General features: G+C 39.6%; 1 protein-coding gene across 3 annotated transcripts in view; it reads right to left on the minus strand.

Moving 5' to 3' along the window:
* The window catches only part of LOC104320855 (contactin-4), a 348,268-nt gene that overhangs the window by 281,533 nt on the left and 45,589 nt on the right, over positions 1 to 21,146 (minus strand). Inside the window, exon 1 of one of the 3 annotated variants that reach the window (XM_069811809.1) lies at positions 1,696 to 1,804. The exons of the other annotated variants lie outside the window; for them this stretch is intronic. The gene's annotated coding sequence lies outside the window, so the exon portion shown is untranslated. Of the gene's footprint in view, positions 1 to 1,695; positions 1,805 to 21,146 lie in introns of those variants that run through there. 3 annotated transcript variants of the gene reach the window in all.

Below are 21,146 nucleotides of genomic sequence, written 5' to 3' on the forward strand. Positions count from 1 at the left end.
CAATTCAGCAATTCCAGCTGTCTGGATGGTGTTTTAAGAAGTCCTTTGGAAAACAGTAGCAATTATGCAACATCTTTACGGATATCACCAGCCTAACCCGAAAGCACCTTATTTCTAGTTTGTTATCCACAAGCAAAGCTATTTACGAAGAGGAATGTTAAGTGTACCTGCATATATATTAAATCAAGTCAAATCAGCTGTAAAGCATTCAAAGCATCTGTGTACTAGTCAATAATTTCTGAAAACCCATTAAATGAATGCTGGAATCTGTGTGTGTCATTTCCTGCTGCTTTCAGCTATGGTGCTAACAAACAAAATGGAAGATCAACCAGTTTGCACTGGGCCCAGCACTCACACCAACAGCAATGCTAATTAGGTTGCAGCTCAATAAATGTTCTATGGATTTAAGGACTAAAGTAACAGCTGTACACTTGTACTCATCTTGGTACAAGTTTTCTGTTTCAAAACATAAATAATTATAGACTGGGGGAGTAAGAAGGAAGATGGAATAAGAGCATGATGAATATTACAAAAAATGCCAGGAAAGCAATTATTTCTAACCAAAGTATTTTGGATTAGTCCAAAACATTTTTGTTTTTAAGTATTATCAGTATCTGATGGAAGCTAAAGTCCAAGTATTTTCTGAACTCAGCTGGGCTGCATAGTAGAATAACATACCACGGACTTCGTGCATGGGTATGCTGTGATCTCTGCCCTCACTAGAGAGATGGGTACGCTGCTGAATTCCTCCCCATAGCCTATCTTCCAGCAGCAGGTAGTACAGGCGAGCAGCCCATTTCATAGAAGGGAAATGATTTAGGATAACAGTGACCAACGATAGGAAACACTGACCCAGGGATACAAAGCTACAGTCATAAAACACCATCACACATTATCAGACTCAAAGTACTTCCATTTCAGTTGTTTTGACCCTCAAGTTGAGGTTTTTTTTTTCCCCTTAAGCCCTTTACATCTTGTATTGAAAATATCATGGTGATGAATGCTGGCCTGCAGCAACATTTAGAGGACTTTACTCCTGCACGGCTTTGATGCAAGTTAGGTGGTGGGATTTCTCCCACTACACATGGGTATTTGGTTCAGAGTCAAAAAGACTCTTCAAAAATCTCCAAAGCAATCTCATTTCCAGACTAGCATATGCATACAGAAAGCAAATTTTATGCACACTAGCTCTGCTTTATTTTCCCTTTGAATAAGTGTTGGAATACGTAAATGCTCTGAAGGCACGCTGCTGTTCAGCAAAGCAAGGCCACAGAGCATTACCAATACCAGTGTCAGGAGAAAGAGAAAAGGAATGGAAAATGTTAGGTAGGTCTTGCTAGTCATTACTCTGAAAAATAAAACAATAAAAATGAGAGTATGACAAGAAAATTCAGCTGGTGTTTGGTTTCTGGGGCAATGCAGTAAGCAAGTGGTCAATGCCTGTTCTTTTTTTGAGATAAATGTCCACATAAAAGCATTTTAAATCATAGAGGGCATTACTCACAGTAATACTGAATGATGGACATTTCACGTTATGCCAGAAATGAAGGTTATTTCTTTGCTGAACTAGCCTACTGAGAAGCATAAGAGCTTAAAACAAAAATAAGCTTATCACACCTACAACACTTCCAAGAAGAAACATAAAATAAGACAAGATAAAACATATTTTAGGCTAAGAAGTTCATGTGTGCTCACCGGAAACCAAGATGACAGATGTGTCTGTCTCCAGCCAGCCTCCTCTTCACCCAGAAACGTTTCAGAAATAAAGCATACATAAACATACTAGTGTTGTTTTCCTGTCATTCCTTAGCACTTACATCTTTAAAAAAAATCCAGGTTCTTAGATGAAGTGAAACGGTCCTAAAACTGACCTGTACCTGACATGCCTATATGGAATGGGCTGCAAAGAGCTTTGACAATATTTTTCCGCCTGGATTCTGACATCTCTCCAGGTGAGTTACAGCCCTAAAATGGGGGGGGGGGGGGGGTAATTTCTGCCGCTTATTTCTGTAACTTTAGTCCACCACCGCTCAGGAAGGAAGCACAATCTGCAGTCTCATTACTGTCTGTATGCAGCGCAGCTAAGGGGAAATATTATTTGATCACGCATCTCGGATCACCCCAGAGCCACACCTTCTGTCTTCACCCTTTCATATCCACGCATAAGTAACAGGAGCCTCTTGAGTATCTACTAATATGTGGGTGATTCCTGAAATTTTATCAGTTAACGCTTACATGTGTGTTTCTGACAGCTACATAGGAGGCTTTATGTTTTCTGTCTTGCCATGTGAATGCCCTAAATCAGTGGGGACCATTCCTTAGAGACAGGTGCCAGTGTTGAGAGCTCTCGACACTTCTAAGCATGGTCTTTATTCAAAACTGAACTCCAAACACAAACCCTCTCAAGCAAAACTTTGCTACAGATTTCTATGTGGTATACATCAAGATGGCATATGACGAATCATTTTATGGGTCAGATCATACAACATGCCTGGCTTCACCATCTCATTTTTCCTGATTGCTAGGGCCACCCACGCAAGATTTAAATTATGCTGTAATCTGAAGCAATAAGAAGTCATTTCCACCCCTTGTCCCATCTTCCATTACATAGCAGATAGTTTAATTATTTCATGCAAGTTAAACTATATCCACTGTTCCCAAACAATGACGAAATAGCCTGGTGGAACCTCGGACACCTTCTTCCAGGATGGGAGATGCTCACTGCCATTGATATTGCTGTGAAGTGTGCTGTTTCTTTCTGATCCATGGGTACACACGTAATAGATAAGAAAGCATTTATAAATGAATGAGGTGGTCAGTGGCTCCTCAGATGAGGCCCCTAAGTCAATATAAATGAAAGATATGGCCTTTCCCTGATTATGCACTCCAGAGACAAGTGGGGGGGGGGGGAAGAGAAAAAAAAAAGAAAAAAAATAAGATTTTTTTTTTTCCTGAAACCTTGACTCCCTCATCCTTCTGCCTGCTTAATTGCCTGCAGTTTATACTTATGAATACTTTTAAATCAACTGAGTTGTCCTTGTTTATACCAAGGGAGCTGCTGCTCCTTGTACTGCCCCATCCACTACAGGGATACCTGTTCTGCCCTGGGGTCTGGTTCATTTTTATAGCCCACCAACAGGAAGAGATTTTACACTAATAATCCCTTAAAGTGTTTTCACTCTCCACACCATGAGTTCACTTAAAACACTCAGTTTCAGCCTTATACCTTTATGAGCAGATGCTTGAAGCTAATCTGGTGCTTCAGTGGTACCCTGAGCCTGATGCATCCTGCAGCTTTCATCTGTAACTAGCAGGAGCAACAGAAGTTTGCAAACCTGAACTGCTGTCACTGGAGAGTACATTTATAACATCCAGCTAAGCTTCTGCTCTCAGCTACACAGAGCTCCTCAACTTTATCAGCCTAACCCAGAGGAAGAAGGTGTTTTGCCCATGTAGTTAGTCCCAAGGAATGATCATGGAACTACAATATTAATCCAGAATTAGTTAAATCGGTGTCTTTACCCAGAAAGATGCTCTACCAATTTTAACTTTGGCTCAAGCACTGGATTAGGTACCATAAAAATGAAGTGGCTTTGTAAAATAATGAGGTCATTGGACTTCATTAACTAAGAAAAAATTAAGTGGGCTCACAAGAAAAATCACACTGTGTTAAGTCCGTTTTTTCCTTTCTCATATACAAATATTGAAAAAAATGCACTCACATAAGGAAGTTGAACATTATTACTAGCAGCCAAAAGCATGTAGAACACGTAAACAAATAGTACAAGATCGATGTTGCACAGGAGGCTTAATAAAGAATGATAAATAGGAAGGGATGAACTTTTATATAAGCATCTCCAGCAACCAAAGAGCAAACCAGAAAAAACTTAACATAGAAAAATTCATTTTGGTGCATTCACTACAAATTGTTCAAGTTATGTATTTTACTCTGCAAATGAAGGGGAAAGGTCTTATCTGGAACAAACTCACCTTTTAGAATCAGATTTTACACACACATGCATATATTTTGGGGAAACCTAGTACCTGTTTTGAGGCTGTGATTGCAATAACTGGAAGAATAGAAGGAAAACCTTGTGTATGCATTTTGCAAGGTTTCTGCAGAACCAGGGTGGTTACAAGTTTGTCCAGCATGCTCCAACCTCTCCATCTTGCGATACTGGAAGGTATTTTGTACCATCCCCTAAATGGCTTCCCTTCTCTTCCTGGGACTATGACTGCTGCTCAAGGCAGATAATCAAATTTCTACAGAATCAAAAAGAATAAGATATAGGTGAAGCTGTTAGAAACCAGCCATCAACAAAAAGGTCAGGGCCTCTGGCAACGAAGAAAAAAAAAAATTACTCCTGTAGTCTATAAGCAGATTTATTCTTGATATAAAGCAGGACCATTTACAGCTCAGCAAAATTTTAAAACTGGTAGTAAAGCACATTACAAGCTTTCTTAATTCAATTTTGTCTGGCATTTATTGTGGTTAATAAAATACCTAAATGTCATCGGGATATATAAAAATGTATTTATAGGTTAATAAATGCATAAACTGGATTATTCACAAAAACAGCTTACAGAACGCCTCGCATCCTAAATTGATCCAGATTTGGGTTTTGTTCCCTGTCAGAGGGGTAATTAGTGCTTATTTACAAAGATTTTACTTTACAGCACTATAAAAATGCATCTGCTTACTTCCACTGTTCAGAGTTCATGCTCAGCTTCACAGGATCTAAGTTATCTTAACTATGAACTTTTATTCACCTAGATAAGGGAATAAAGGCTCCTCAAAATATCCTTTGTAGCTGATTCTTTCAGGAATACAACCCTACTACTCACCAAAATAAAGATGGACCATAAATACCTAAATACAGGATGAAGATTTACCTAGTTTGGAGTGGCAATAAATAGCTGCTTATTAGAGGAAAGGGTCTTCGCTTTGAATTTAAGAAAATAACTTTAAACAAGAGAAAACACACTGAAGGGTGCTGAAACAAAAATGGAAGCGCTGATGGGAGCGACAGTAGTCTTTGCATCCACATTACCATAAAGTATTTACAGCAAGCTACTAAGGATTTCTTGCAAAATAGGCACAAACCTTAAATTGCTTATTGGCTTGTTACAGCTGTGTCAAGCCCAATAAACTACTTTGGATAGTTCAGTGTTTAGTCTGTGTGTATATACACACACAAAAAAACCCAAACCCTAGATGATTTCTTTTTGTCACCTCTCAAATGGAAATGAAGGCAAACACACTAGAGAACAAACATTCTGCACTATTCAGGTAAAATTGTACTGGAAGATTCTACAGATTCCAAATATACATAGAAAAAATGACAAACCTACACAAATTGTACTCATCCCAGAGAAGGATTTTGTCCTTAATGTCCCATTTTCTCACTCAGTAGACAAACCCTCCTGAAAAAGTTGTGTCAAACTTCTAGATTCAGGTTTTTTTTTCCCTTCTCTTCATTCTGAGGATTTAAAGTTCAGCCTTTTCATTTCTGTTTTCAGATATCTGTCTTCCCCCGAGTCAGAACTTCCTTGAAATAAACTTTAATGTTCTTTAATAATATCCATGCTAATGATGATGATTGGGAATGGTCTGTTTTTAACAAGTACTTGAACATTTAGCGTAACCAAAGCTTTTATATGTAATTAGTGCTCTGAGCTGAATTCTGGTACAATACCATTTATATCCAAATTATTTTTAATGAACATTTGGATGCACCAGACTAGAGGACTACAGGTTTAAAAGAAAATATATTAATATTTTATTTTAAAACCACTTAAAATGCATTTCTGTAACTAATAAAAACAAAACAAAAAAGCAACCGCTAAGATAATTGACTAAAGAATATTTTTCTAACTTAGGAAGCACTGCACAAAGTTTCTTGTTCTTTAGTGCAGAACTGTAGGAGTGATGAATGCAAATAGACATACTTTCAGGAAAAGAACAGAGACCAGGGATGCGTATATACAAATAACATAAAACACACTGCTAACTTATGGGTGCACGCTGAGCCTTTTAAGCGCTGAAAGGACAAACATTTCAAATGCAATCATCCTTTCTAAAAGGTATTTAATATAATGTAGAAGCATCACGTCTCCCAGAAAGCTTTTATACACAGGTTGTCTTTTTTATACAAATAGTTCCTGAGCCCTGACAAATACAGTAAGTTATAAAAATCCTTGGTAATGCAGTTCTTGTTCCAGAAGCTGCCATTTTTAAATTGACACTTCTGCATTATAGAAATAAAAGGACAGTGTTTTGTTTTTTTTTTTTTTAATACCTTGCATTTCCCTTGAAACATATCGGGGAATTACAGACATTTCCAGGCATTAGTGTTAAAAGACATTAGCAAAGAAACATTTCAGTCCCTTAAGGTCACAAGTTTTAGCAGACATTGAGCTCTCCAAAGCCAAAGTAAACTCAAAATGGCTAAAAATGAGCTATTTTAACATTAAAGGCAAAGCAAACAGTACAACTAGGCCTGTTGGAAATTTTGCTTGTTTCAGCAAACACTCTAGTCCATCAACACTGCCCAAAATTATCAGTCAAGGGAAATATTCACAGTCCTGTGGAGCCCAGCACCATTTCCCAGTAGATAAAAACCACATCATATAAGAATTTTTTTAATGACGCAAAAAGTTGCGGTAAGGATTTTCCAATATTTAAGAAATCTTGACTATTCTTCTGGGGGATTTAATAGTGTTTAATCAATATGCAATTACATTTATTTAATTAACAAGATCTCTAGACAACTAAATAAATATTGAAAATTATTAGACCTTGGCTTTTCCATAAAACAAAGGATTAAAGTGACTTTTGAATAGCTTTAAAAAATGACAAATGTGTAATGACTGAAAGAACTGATGAAAAGAAGTCATATCAAGAACTTCGAAAACAGTTCAAATCAAGACTTACCAATGGTAAAAGATATGCAAAATATACTTGTCTTCCATAACTTACACCTTTAGTGTTGTTGCATTAGAAACAACACTTCATAATTTGTCATCCTATTAAGTACCTAAACAAAGCCATATGGTACAAATTGCATGGCCTTTTCATCAACTGGGGTTTGGAACGATCCCAAAGTGACTTGTTTTCACGAATTCTAAGCAATTTTAAGCAATGCATCATTACTGGATGAAGATTTAACCAAAGAGTGCAAACATTGAACTGTCAAAAGGAAAAAAGATAAAGTACTCAAACCTGGATTTCTACAATTAGGTATCATGTTCTGAATGCTTCTTTATCCTTGCAAAACACCTTGCAATAAACACCTAGACTTCATTAATTTTGTATCTTGTAGCATCAACTTTATTATGTGTTTTTGTTTATGTTTAGCCAATAGTCTGTCAAAGTAAGTGCCTGTACTCAACTTGTGCAATCTTTCCTGCGCAGAAAACTCATTAACAACGGGTTATTAGCACCACCCTTTGCTATCTGAGCTCAATATTTCAGGTTCTCATTCACTGATCTTTTGTACTGTGGCACAGTTCTTTAATGAATTTGTGTCAAGCTCATTAAGGTCTGCCACCATTCACAAACCAGTTACGATAAACGCAAAGCCTATTGCAAATTCTACCACTTAAATCCAGAAAATTTCAATCTTACAGGATTGATGGCCCATTCATGGAACAAGCAGCACCTGACAGCTTAAAAATCAGAAGTTTGCTGTCTTACTGGAGTTTCATCAGGTTAAGAAAAGGTACTTTGTGATTTTCTATTCCACTTAATCTTAAAATCACACAGCTCCATGATACAGAGTTGCTTCTCCTATGCAATTTGACGGTAAAAGCGTTTTGCAAAAATCTGTTTTATTATTACATAAACATATTCAGGACTGCAAAAAGCTCCGCTTCATTTAAAAACCTTGCAAGATACAGTACGTCCCAGCAGCACCAAGTTTTCCCTTTCTAAGCTAAGGAAGAGATTGCCCTTATGAACAATTACCACTATGACCACACTTCCTATCACAAACGGCAGATTACTACTATTATTATTATTATAGTAATACTCTCCACCACTGCGCCAGACATGTGTGGGCAAGAGCCCCAGAGGTCACTCCTGCCCTACACCAGACCTTAAACTTTCTTGGGGTTGTGACCTATACAAATCCCCAAATTTTTATCTCCCCTGGTTTCCTCCATCTGTATTCCCAATCTCTAATTAGCTTTAATTATAATTGGTATCTTTCCTCTGGGTGTTCACCCTTCCCTTAAGGAATACATTGCTTTAGCGATGACTAGCAAAACAGTAAAGATGGGTAGATTTGCTCCAGAAAATTTACCGATCTGTCAAAAAAAGGTAAGGTTTATTCAAAGCCTTTTTGATACAAAAAAAGTGAGACTGGAGATTTCACAAACTTTTTGTGGCTGCTTCTGGGCCTTTTAAGTGACAGCATTTCGAAAACAGTCAAGCAATAAAGCGTTCACTGCCATCTCCCTTTCTCTGTGTTTTGCCTCCAGACTGAATGAGGAGCAACTAAGCATTCTGCAAGCTCTACTTTTTTGGAATGGCTTTCAAGAAAAGGGGTGAGTTTTTAGATTATCTAATTAACTCTATCATAACATGGCTATCTTAATTAACCCTGCATGATTCAAAGACCATTTGTATATCTGATGTGCAGTACAGCTGCATGCAAGCAAAGAATAAGTTTCTCCTAAAAAAAACAACTTGGAAAACAAAGTTTCATGTCTTGATCCAAAGTCCATTTGACCCAGTGGAAAAATGCCACCATTTTTGAATGAGGCTTTAAGAGCAATTTGCATTATTTTTAGGAAAGACTATCTTAGAGCAAAGGTTCTGAAACACTCTTAAGAAGTCTGAAGTACCACTCGAGACCCAGTCACAAAAGCTTTAGGCAGACAAAATTCTCATTACAATCAGCAGGGGTTTGCTTTCATAATGAATATTTGAGTCAACTGATTGGAGTGCTCAACTTCTGAGACGGTTGGTGCACAAGATATTCTTGACTGTGTGATTTCTCTGTAACATACAGCACTGATTTCTTAGAAACAAGCAATTGTGACAGGGCTGAAAGGGGTGCAAATGGGTAAAGCTATATGCAAAGCAGCTTGTTTAACTGTTCAGTGTTACTTCTCAAAGTTTAAACTGTTCATACTTAAATGATACAGTTCAAAGTTCCCATCAAGTGAATGATCCAACTGTTGTAACTCTTTGAAATAGTACAGTTGGGCCAGAATCCTTACACTCTTGTGCAAATAAACTGGGAGAAAAAGAATTCAAGGAGTTCTCGTCCTCTTAAAATCTAACTTAATTCACAGGATGATAAAGATGTGAACTCTCACATACAGAGCAGCAATAAAAGGAAGTTGAATTACAGTTTGTAATAACTAAATCCCATACTGAAAGTTCTTAACAGTTCATGTCATTCTCAATGGATCATAACATCCATCTACTGATTTTAATGAACTAAGAGCAAATTGCAACTGTCCAATAAAAGCATTTCTAAAATCACGGCTGCAGACGTTCATCTTTGGCCACCTGAAATTCTCAGCATATAAACCAGTTGCACAGAATATCATTGCAATTAATTTTATCAGTTGCAATAAACAACTGAACTGGTTTAGGATGATTTTGGAAGCCTGTTATGTTTGCATACAAATGCCCACCAAAGCTTTTAGGCATGTACGCCTTACCAGTATGACTCCATGAAAGTCCATTTACTCCTGTGGAGTTAGAGTAGTATAAAGAATCAAGATCAGTCTCCAGAGGTTCTTAATATATTTTAACACAAGACAGATCCCAGTCTGGACCAGTGGGGGATGCTCTGTGCGTACCATTGCCCTCCTCTGAACTGCTGCTGAAGCGTTTCTAGCCCAGACACCGTGGAATCGGCCACCTCTCAATACAAGCTCGACAGTATGCTGGAGGAACTTCTCCATGGGATATTGCAAGTGGTACAGGGGAGTTTATCAATTCGGCATGGTGGCGGAATGGGGGATTTGGCACATGGAGGAGACGACCCTGCTTTTTGAACTGAGCCTCTCCTGCGGGCACTGCAGCCGTGGTACCGTCACAACTCTGCCAACGTGGAGGGTGAAAGCAGGTGAAAACTACTTACAGTAACAAAGCCAGAGATAAGATTTATAAAAAAACCCAAATCATTCACAGTCCACTCAACTAGCATGGAAAACACTCAACTGTGTTAGGAACAACAAGCGTACTGAGGAGGATTATGCTACATCCCAGGTAGCCCCTCTCCCCTTCCCAGACAGCTCCCTTCTCCCCCTTAAAAGTCAGAGTCCTTCCAAGTCCCCCCTTCTTTACCCAACACCTTCATGCTAAGCCAATTTTGCCACCAAAGCCAATGTAAAATATTTCTGTCTCCTCTCCCCCATTTCATGCTTCCTCCCCATGGTCCAACTTACATCTTGTTCTCCTACAGCTGCTTGCTGGGTTGTTTCATCAACTGGATCACTGAAAACAACATTTCTGTAATTACTTCTAGTTTTGTTTTACTTGTTTAAATAGGTTGCTTCACTACAAAGGTTACATACTCTTGTTTCTTCCTTTTTTCCCCTGGAACAGAAAATACTCCTAGTATATTCTTGTATTTAAACAAGCACAGTAGATTAATTAATGTTTTTAGTCTCTGGAAAGCTTGTAAATTCTGTCTAGCAGGAAGTGGCCATGAAACTTCTATTTTTTCCATAATTAGGCATAACAATTAGCACAATAATGCCCTTGTTAACACTTCTAATTATATGCAACTAGTCCGTCAATACTTCCTTGAAGAAAGCTGGTTACCTTTCCCATCTCATCTGGGATGGTCTGCATCCCCACAGGCACAACAACCCAGCATCCTGCTTGTTGAACAAGGGCAGACTGTGGGAGCCAGTCTGACATGCAAATCAAAAAAAAGACCTTTACTCTAAAATAGCCCTAACAAAAACCTACTTATGTAAAAAGTCATAAAATAGCTCCCAGCCAGGCAAAAAATGTTCAATAAACCCAATGCATCGAAAGCATCACCAGGTTCCCCCAGTACTGAAGTTTTGCCACTTGTTCTTTTGGACTAGACCTACTCGTTAATCAGCTCCAGCACTGGCTGTGGGTTTTGCCTTGGGTCTGACAACATGAACTCAGGGACCACTTACATTTTTACTGCGTATTGCCATGTCACCAAGCTGTTCAGATTAGCTCTGCTGGGAGGCTGTCTCATTCCAGGAATAGAAATTAATTAATCAGTATATTTTCCGCCTCCGTGCCAGGAAAAACATCTCTGATTAAAATGGTGTACTGAAGATTTTTTGCAATCACTGCCGACATGACTATTGATTAAATGAAAACCTTGTGAGCACTTACTTGTTTTATAGGTGTATTTACTTCATTCCTCTCAAGCTCCTTTGTTTTAATTAAAGGGTATATTCTAGACACACTATGATTATTATATACTGAAAACACCTTTGTAAATTAAGACATCTCTTTTTTGAAAGAACGGTGCACTATATATGATAGAAGTACTTAACTCCCCAGTTTAGATTCTTAAAACTTCAGTCTAGTGAAAACCTTGCCTTGGAGGTATATACCGACACTTAATGTTGAAGCTCCAAATAAATCTACAACGTTGCTTCTGGGCAGGAAAAGTGCTTCACACATCACTATGCTGAAGAGTTGGTGCATCCATAACTAAATCCCACCGCGACAGCACATTTGGCAGTCTTTGCATCTTGCTTGGACTGAGCTCCCACTTCTCAGAAAATTTCTACCCGATAAAGGTACATTTAAGCGAACAACGGTCACTATTGTCTCCTTTCAAGGATGCTGGCGGGAGAACCATACTAGCTGAGACTTTATAAAGTTGAGATGGTAACTCATCTGACGAGTTGACGACCCCAAGCCCTTCTGCTCCAAAAGGCATTACAGTCCCTATTAGCACATTACAGAGGAATGTCCAATATCCAATTATTTCATTCCTTCCTGCTGCTGTGATCCAGAGGGGCTTCAGGAAATTAGAAGTTAACTGGGCTGGATCACATACTACTGCCAGGCTACAGCACTTGCTGCCACTGCAATGCAGTCATCAGACCACTCTCCCGAGAGCTGGAAAGCTTCGGTTTCCAGTTTGGTTTCATTAATATATTTTATCTAATATCTTCATGCACATGAACCGGTACGTAGAGCTGAGAATAGATATCTAGCTCTCAGGAAGGGGCTGCCGCCCACTTTAAAGGCACCAGACCCCTCTCAAGAGTGGAAAAATGAAAATAAAAATCCAAAGGCAGCCTTTCATACCACTTAAATAAAGGCATCCGTTGGCCCCAGTCTCCATTAACACAGTCCTCCTCGTACACATAGTAAACTGAAATTCCATGTTATCATTTCTGTACTCCAAAGCATTTCTGATTGAAACCCAGTCAAGCTGTAAGCACTTCTCGACTGATTTCTCCATACAGCCTGCTGCCAGAATGATGCCTTTCCTTCAGGACATGGTCTGGCTCTCATGAAGTATTGCAGGGGCCGTGAGAAGGCACGACCTTAGGGGACCTTAAATCTTCGTTACAAATGCCCGTAATGAAGGCACTCCTGACAGTGATTATCCACCCTGTGCTCCATCCAAAGATAGAGACCCGTATTTCAAACTCAGTTCCAATACTTTTCCTCTTGCTAAGGTTTTTTTTTCCTCCAATATATAACGTGAATCTATTCTGATGCAACTAAAGCCCTATCTTGCATACATTTGCTCCCACAAGGTAAACTGAGGCCTCCTGCATCTCCTAATAGAGCAGAGGTCTAGAAAACACCAACTTTCTCTGCCAGACACACCAATTGGTCCATATACTTTGTTAAAATAATGGACTAAACTTGCAATATCAGAGGTTAACTTTTGATATTCACAACAGATTTGATGCATCTGTGGTACACTTCAGTTTGCAGGGAAATCAGGAAGGGTCCCATGTGTACGGTCCCAGGAACCTGGGAGCCCCTTGGGCACACGCTCCCTCCCACAGTCACGCTGCAGGAGGCAAAACATATTTCTCTGTGTTACTTTCCTGTGCTTCTCTGGGAAAACTATTCACTTTGCCGCATCTCTGCTTCTTCTGACTCACGGAAGCATGGACTGGGGCTTCTTATCCTGGCTTGCTGCAGAACTGAGCCCCTGACCTTCCATCTCTTCTGTTTCAGGATTCCGGGAGCATTGGACACCTAGTTCATTTCAGTGAGGACAAAAGGCTGCTGTGTAATTCAGGGACTGTTTCTCCAAGTATTATCATGAGGGAAAAAAATAAAATAAAAACAAATGACATCACACTTGCCCATACCTTTCCATGTCTCAGTGCTTTCCTCCATATCTTTATGGAGACAAATGTTCACTGATTCATTTTGAAAATATAAGATAAGATATTAATCATCACACATTCTGTTATAAGGAAATCATGCTAAATTAGGCCAATAATTACAAGTTGTGAATTATCTGGTCAGGTCTGATAAATGGAGAACAGCAGGGAGCTTTAAACACTCTTTATCTTACATACCTTGTATATTGCCTAGTATTTTACCTATTGCACAATTGCACACGTATGCTTTGGGAAGGAGATTCACAAACACATACATCCCTTAGTCATTTTGCCATTTTTTAACTTACCAAAACTGCACATCTCTTCTAAAGATGCCTAGAACATTTTCAAACCTCAATGTGCATAAATCAGTGGTGTTGCATAAGGCAACCCTAATTTATGCACTCACTATGGACCCAATTAGTTCTTCCATAACAGAATGCCAAACAGATTTTCTTAATAAAGCAGAACATATCACATCTAATATTTATATAAAATGCAGAGTTTTAACTCTGTCACTTTGTGTTACTGACCCCAGACTTTGAGAAAGGAATTCTGAAACTGGCTTTTTTTCCACGAGCACTAACTGGCAGAACTTGGGACAGATGATCAGTTTGAACAGATCACCATCACTCCAGTGCAGCTAATGGAGCGACACGGATTTCCATCAGCTGAACGCGCGGTACATCTGCGTGCCACACAATAACTCGGGGAGGTCCTGCAAGCCTGGTGGGACAGGAGCAGGCAGGAGAACATGGGGGGGACTTTGCAAGCTTCCCCTCCTCCTGCATGGAGCAAACCCCTTCACCTCTGCAGGCAGGAGGTTATACCTTAGTGAGCAGCAGACAGCTGTCAGGGACTCTATATCTTGATTATACTCTTGTTAATATTTTAATCTCTTCCAGCCCAGATGGCTTAATTCCTTGGTTAAGGCTGAGACATGCCTGAGTGCTTGCAAGCTGAGGCTCTATCAAGAGAAGTCTGAAGTGACATGGTCAACGGGGAGAAAAAAACCCCAAGAGAAGCAGTGATCACATTAGCACCTCTGATATTTCTCACTCGAGTCGGGAACCAGAAATCCTACCAGATGTCCATGTGCGGCTTTGATTCTGTGTCAACACTTCTGTCTGCATTTGTAACCTACTTCAGGTGTCTCCCGTGTATTTTGTCGCTTGATGTTTCAGCTGCCCCCAGCGCAGAGGGCATCACATCATGGAGTGCACAAGGTACCACATCGCACTGGCCAAATCCTGGGCCAAAGTATTAGAAGCAGACTCAGATTTGCACAGTTAAAACTAAACAAAAATATTTATGGGATTAAAAACCAGTGCTATGGAGGTAACCTAGAAGATCAGTGTCAAACAGTTCTTGTCTGTGAAATGGATCACAAGCTGATCCCAGAAAAAGAAAAAAAAGAGCATGTGAAATGGTGGGCTGCTTCTCCATGTCCTCTCTGAAAATGGTAATTCAAGATATTGCTACCCCACATGAAATATGCTTACAGTGGCTACAAGCAAAACCAACAAGTCTGATGTACCGCGGCAGAACCAAGTGCACTAAGTCACTTCAGGTGACAAGCAAATAATGTTTTATTTTTTTGGTATTAATTTCAAGCAAATTAGTCAAAATGAGCCATTTTGATTTTTCATGGGTATGCAAATTAGCTTCATTCTTTTGCCTAACAACCTCTAGTCAAGACTCTTATAATAAACTAAAATTACATAAACATTTTAGAGCAGAACAACAAAAAAATTCACATTATTTTTCATAGCCATAAGGAGAATCCTATGGCAGATGGGTAACAGGATCCACCTGCGATATAGTTGATCCAGCCAGTGCTCACGTTTTGCATCCCACAAATACTAGGGATCGAGCCTTGCAGACAAAAAGATCCAAAATCCTGGATATAAATACACGTAGTTTTTGCTCAGACAGGTTTTGTTTTAAGTGTACAACTACACAATGAAGTTTGGCATTCCTTAAGCAGAGGGCAGTATTACATCAGTAAATGGTTACTAAAGTTACCTATCTACAGTATGTGAAATTACATTTCTGCAACTTAAGAACGCACATTCCAGGTAACTGACTTTAGATATAGATCTGTATATCTCTCTCCCTCTAAAGTTTCAGAAACTACAATGATATTAAATTAATGCAGAAAATTATAAGTAGGGAAGCATTACAGTTTCCTCCTCACCCCACACCCTTTGCTAAGAAAAAAATCTTGTCAATATATTGCTTTACTTTGACCAAGTCCTTTTCCTAACTCCTTTCTCAAACTTAATCCCAGAAGGTTTACTCTTCTCTCCTCCTTGTATGTCACAATTAAAAAGTTCATTAAATATAAATGTAAGGGCTACTCAGTCCAGTATTATTCTCTAAACCTGCACATTCTCGCGCTCCTCACGGACCTGGCACTGCAATCCACTAACAAGAATAACTACTCTGAGTTTCCCTTTGATTCCATGATGCTTTGGTCCTTCTGGCTCCTGTAATCCCTAAGCACTCTGCTGACGCTGCCCCTCTTAATGGAAAAGTTGGAGCTGAAAAACCTGCCAGGAGATAACATTCACCAGCAAAGTCTCAGCCTTAAAACTTTTCCTAGTGCTTTGACATTTGTGTAACATTCAGAAGCTGCTTGCTCACACAGAGACGTTATTCTCTACCAGTGAAGCACTTCAGATGGAAAGTATTATCTATTCCTAACTGACATCTTCCACTAAATGGAACATTTAATTAATTTGGTCCTAGGCCAGTCTGATCTCTTTTGCTTGCGTGAAGACGAACACGACTTGTAACTCTTTGGCACCGTTTCTTCTCCTCCTCCTCCCCCTTAAAAGGAACTTTAGTTGTTTACAGAATAGATACAAGAAAATCCAAGCTGGTATGGTGACACATCATTAGTTAAAAATACACCACAGCATAAAGAGCTTTAGTACAGAGAGAGCATTGGAATGCAGAATTACACAAAAATGGCTTAGGAAGGAAAATGAAAGTCATCTGGAAACTGATGATTTTTTCTGCTACAGGCTGTAGCAGAAGAACAAAAAGGACTGCAAACACTTTGTGTTTTACTACAGAAAGTGAACTTGGTACAATTAACTGAGTTGAAAATACAGTATAAGGGGTTATAAAAATACTTGAAAAGTATCTCTAAAATGCAGATGATAGACACAGGGTACAAGGGGGAAAGAAGGTCTCAAAAGATACAAAGCAAACCCAAATCTACAAGGGCATAAAACCTGCATGTCCCTGACCAGAGCCAGGCTCGCATAACCAGCAAAAACAATGTGATTTGTGACTTGCAGTAAGTTGCAGAAAGCACTAAAGACAAAGAAACGAAAATCCAGCAAAGATGACAGCAGCTCCTTGGGAGTTTCACTGTGCAAAAACCAAAGTTACTTAGCACGCATGCCACATGTACAGTCTGGCAGATGTACATGATGAGTTCTGACAGTAACAAAGAGACAGCATAAAACGGGGATGCCCAGACTTAGTCCAGATCTACAGTTCTGTCTGAAAACCAAAGCAACTTCCAGATCTGAGCAACACTCCACCGGAGAGAGAAGTAGCACATCTCCTGTCTGAAGTTATTTGTAACGCTGCATAATGACTTCGAGCTGCTGCAGACTCTCTCGACAGCTGAGAGAGCAAGCCGAGGTCCACGGTTCTTTGAGAAAAAGACAAACATGGCCAGAGGTTTTTATGAAAAGATCACTTACACCTGCCTAGAAACACCAAGTTCACACTAATGCAATTAATTAGGAAAACTAGCGGATGAATTTTAATAAGGTACCACCCATCCGTACTCCACGTGCCACAGCCACAAGCCCTCCTGCTTTAGTGCACAGTGTCACACGCGTAGCGTGGGATCCTCTCGCCAGGAACAGCTGAGACTTCAGGGCCTGCAGATAACCACGTCCATCCCCAACTTGGGTGTAGCTTAACGAAATGACAACTGTAATTAGTGCACAACATGGAAATCTCAACCAGATGCTGAAAAAAAAAAGCCCCACGTATTTCTGAGTGCCAGAAAGTAAGGGGCTCGTACTTCCTCGGTGGGTCTGTCATTCCCTTCCAATATCCTTCCAGTTTAAAAAGAAGCCTAGCCAAACTAATCAATATAACCCCCAGGACAAATTCATAAGAAAGATTGTAGCTGGCTATAAAATGGTGTACAATAAAGTACAACAGAAGTCAACGATAAGACAAAAACAGTAATAGAGAAACTAGGGTGGGTTTTATATGCATCGGTGGGAACAAGGAACACATCGACTGATCTCGGAGCAAGGCTGTGCCCAGCTGGAATGGATGTGAGCTGGCCCCAGCAGTGTGCAAGCCATTTAGGATGCTTGAACGCTAAAGATCAGAAAGTTGAAGATCTTGATGTATATAAAGGTATTATGAACAATATATTCATGCAGCAGTATCAAAAATAAGAATTACTAATAGGAGATTGTTAATGGTGAAGGCTAAAGTTCACATTCAAGTGGCATAACCTGATGCCCAGCCTACTGCAGCTCAGGACAGCATACCTTTTGAAAGAAGTCATCAAGAAAAAGTGAAAGGGATGCTATAGTGACATTTTGCAGGGGGAAAAGAGAGGTAGCTCTAATCATCAGCCTCTGAAGAGGTGTTTTAATTCTAGGATAACAGACTGTGGCAAAACCTAAACAAAAACAAAGAAAATCAGGACACATCTGTTCAGCATGAAAACAGTTTTTTCCATCTGCTTCCTGTGGAAGAAAAAAAGACTTCAAGGACTGTGCTGAAGATAACATCTCACGTATCAAAGCAGGTGATACAGTAGAATTGTGATAATTCTTGTGGAATGAGAGGAACGAAGATTAAGAGGAAAATGAGGAAATAGATCTTTGAACTAGTTTGAAGTAGGGCACCACAAAGCTGATCCGAATTCCCATTAACTTTAGTAGAGCATGAAATACAGTTTACTAGCTGTATGGCTCCATATTCAGGAAATACTAATGTTGGGTAGTTAAGCTATTGAAATAAGTACATTACAGTCAGCGACAACTACCATACATTGCTGCATACTCATAACTGGTAATGAGTCAGAAGTACAAAGGAAAATACAGACCTAATAGTAAGAGTGCTACAGGAAAGAATTGATGGAAAGGAGTTGTTTTATGTGAAGAGGAATGAAAATAGTGGCTGTGAGACTAAAGTGATAACTTCTAAAAGGTCTAAAAGTGGCAAGGGAGCTGAAGTGATGAAAAAAGACCAGAAGGAATTACATACTGGAGACAAAAAGATGAGTCATATTCTGATTCCTTCTTTATGCCACATGGTGTATTGAGGACAGCTGCCACTCAGTAAGTACTGAAATAACATTTTACTAGAAAACTTGGAGCAGGGCAGTTGCACTACATCATCTCTACAGATCCCTTCCAAACTCAACTATTCTATGAAAACAAAAAACTTGCAACATGTTATAGAGAAAGTTTTATCATTAAAAAAAGTAAGACTATGAGAAATTGAAACAAAAGACATGTTTCCGAGTAAGGAGGCAAAGATGCTCTTCCTAAGATGGTACAAATAGGTACAACAATCAGTTTGAATGAATTAAACAAAACAAAAAGATCTTATTTTCCTTCTCAATAAAGACACCAAATTCAACTGTCCTCATAAGTAAAAGAAACTAAGAATCAAAATTCAAAGTAGACTTCAAGATTTGCCCTAAGGAATATTTCTTATTCCTTCAGTTGGCAGATTGATCCTTTGAAGCAATGCATCAGTTTGTCAAAGCGCTTTTGCTGGGGCACAGGATGCAAACATGCACCTAAGACCAATATAGGAAAAGACAGACCAGGCAAACATCTTTCAAGTCAGTCATGCTGCAACACCTTCCTGCAGAATCATATTTATAATATTTTGCGTTGATAACAGTAAAAGGGTGACACAATTAGGTTCTAGTAAAGATTAGACTAAATATTTTAATCTGCAAAGCAAAGATTAATTTTAACTAATTATGTATTTCCTGAAGCACCTTAATTTCTGTTTAAGTTGTTTATTTCTTGGAAATAGAATCTTTGGGGGGAAAAAAAAAAAGAGGAGGAAAAGCATCAAGTGCGTCACAAGGAACCACGAGGGGTAGACAGGCTCTAGTGTTTCACCCAGTCATTGGTTTAGTTTGGGATTTCCTAATTTCTAGCCAGAGGTAGAAGTGGTCCAGCACCATGAATCTGAGCAAAGAACTCGAGTACACTGGTGCAGTATCAACACTGGCAGCAATCATTTCATACTTCATAATTTCAGCACCAAAACACACCTTCGTGTTTGCTGACTTTAGCATTTTTTGCCTCATGAATATTTGGGTTAAGGGGCACGTGAGATGCAAAGTTGGTACACCTCATTTACATTTCTAAAGCAAACGTTTAATATTCTAGTAGTCGGAAATTCATTTCCCAAACGTTAATTGATGCTACTGAAAATTGCTAAGGGCATATTCAAGGCATTTCAAATGATTAACACAAGATTTGATAGCCAAGGCGACATTTTAGTAATGGTCAAGACCATTGCCTACCTCTTGTCCCACCTGTAGCAAGAAACACAAAAACTGGTGCAATTGAATCTGACTAAAATTGATCCGTATCTCAAACCGGAGTTCATCTCCTTCACAGAGCTCCTTTTACGGGTGTTTCAGGCCTTTTCCGATTTGCACCATGGATGTCACCGATGAAACGAGCGGATACTATTCAAGTTCCCTTGCCACTCAGCCCCTCAACCACCACAAGCGCATCTTTAAATACTTAAAAGGAAAACCTTAAACCCCATTTGATTTGCAGCTCCCAAACCCTGCAGGCCCACAGCCTCAGCAGTGGAAAGCAGCCAGAGAGGATGTCACCAGCCAGGCTTTGGGTCTCAGACTCCCGGACACACGGCTTTCACGCTGAGCATCCCAGAAATCCCACCGTTCTCCCTTTGTACAGCTGGGCCCTGGGAGACAGCCATTGCCAACAGTCTGCCAACAAGGTGACAGGAGGTAAAAAAGCTTTCAACAGATACTTGCTTTTAATGAGGGCTTGTGGAAATAAACTTTTTTCTTTTAAACATTTGCTTGGAAGAAAAGTCTCTTTAGTCAGCTCACCAGCCAGCTGCACTGAAAGCTGAAGAAGTCAACTACAAAAATAAAAGCATTTAAACAATTGATGCGTCTTATTGACTCATCCTAAGTAATACCTGAGCACACCGAGACCAAGCACAGCTACCTAGAACTGCAAACTCCACACGAGGAAGATGCTCTGCCCAGGCACACCTGTACAGCAGAGCACAACCTGCTGTTACTCCCCATCCTCCTCCTCCTCCCCTGCCAGCAGCTTGCTGCCTCCCAGTTCTCTCCAGTCTGACCCCACAACCTGGGAAAGCTGGGTTAAAAAGAAAGAGGTCAAATTTCCTTTCTACAAACCTATTTAATGCTTATTGCATATATTGTCGTTGTACTACAGTTTGGGAAGGAAGGCTCGCTGTGCTTTACCTTCTCAGCCTTTTGTTCCTCCGTGCTGTGTACCTTCAAGCAGGCTGCCCCTAACTGCTCTCTCCCTTATTTTAGAGCCCAAGAGAATAACTTTCAATATTTATAATTACAACAGCCATTGCTTCAACCCAAGAAGGATTCTGCTTTTAACTTTGCCACGTCACACAGGGCATTTGCATAGTTGTATTCAGTGTTCTACAGCTTCCACACCTGAGAAAGTTCTTTCATGTCCATTTTGATGCTGGATTCTGATCAAGATGCTTGAGCTGAAGAAAGCCTCCCTCTGAAAAGGGCTTTGCAGATTACTAATGCTTTTTTCCCTGGCTAACTACAA

Source organism: Haliaeetus albicilla, chromosome 24, assembly GCF_947461875.1.
Source record: "Haliaeetus albicilla chromosome 24, bHalAlb1.1, whole genome shotgun sequence".
NCBI classification, from domain to species: domain Eukaryota; kingdom Metazoa; phylum Chordata; class Aves; order Accipitriformes; family Accipitridae; genus Haliaeetus; species Haliaeetus albicilla.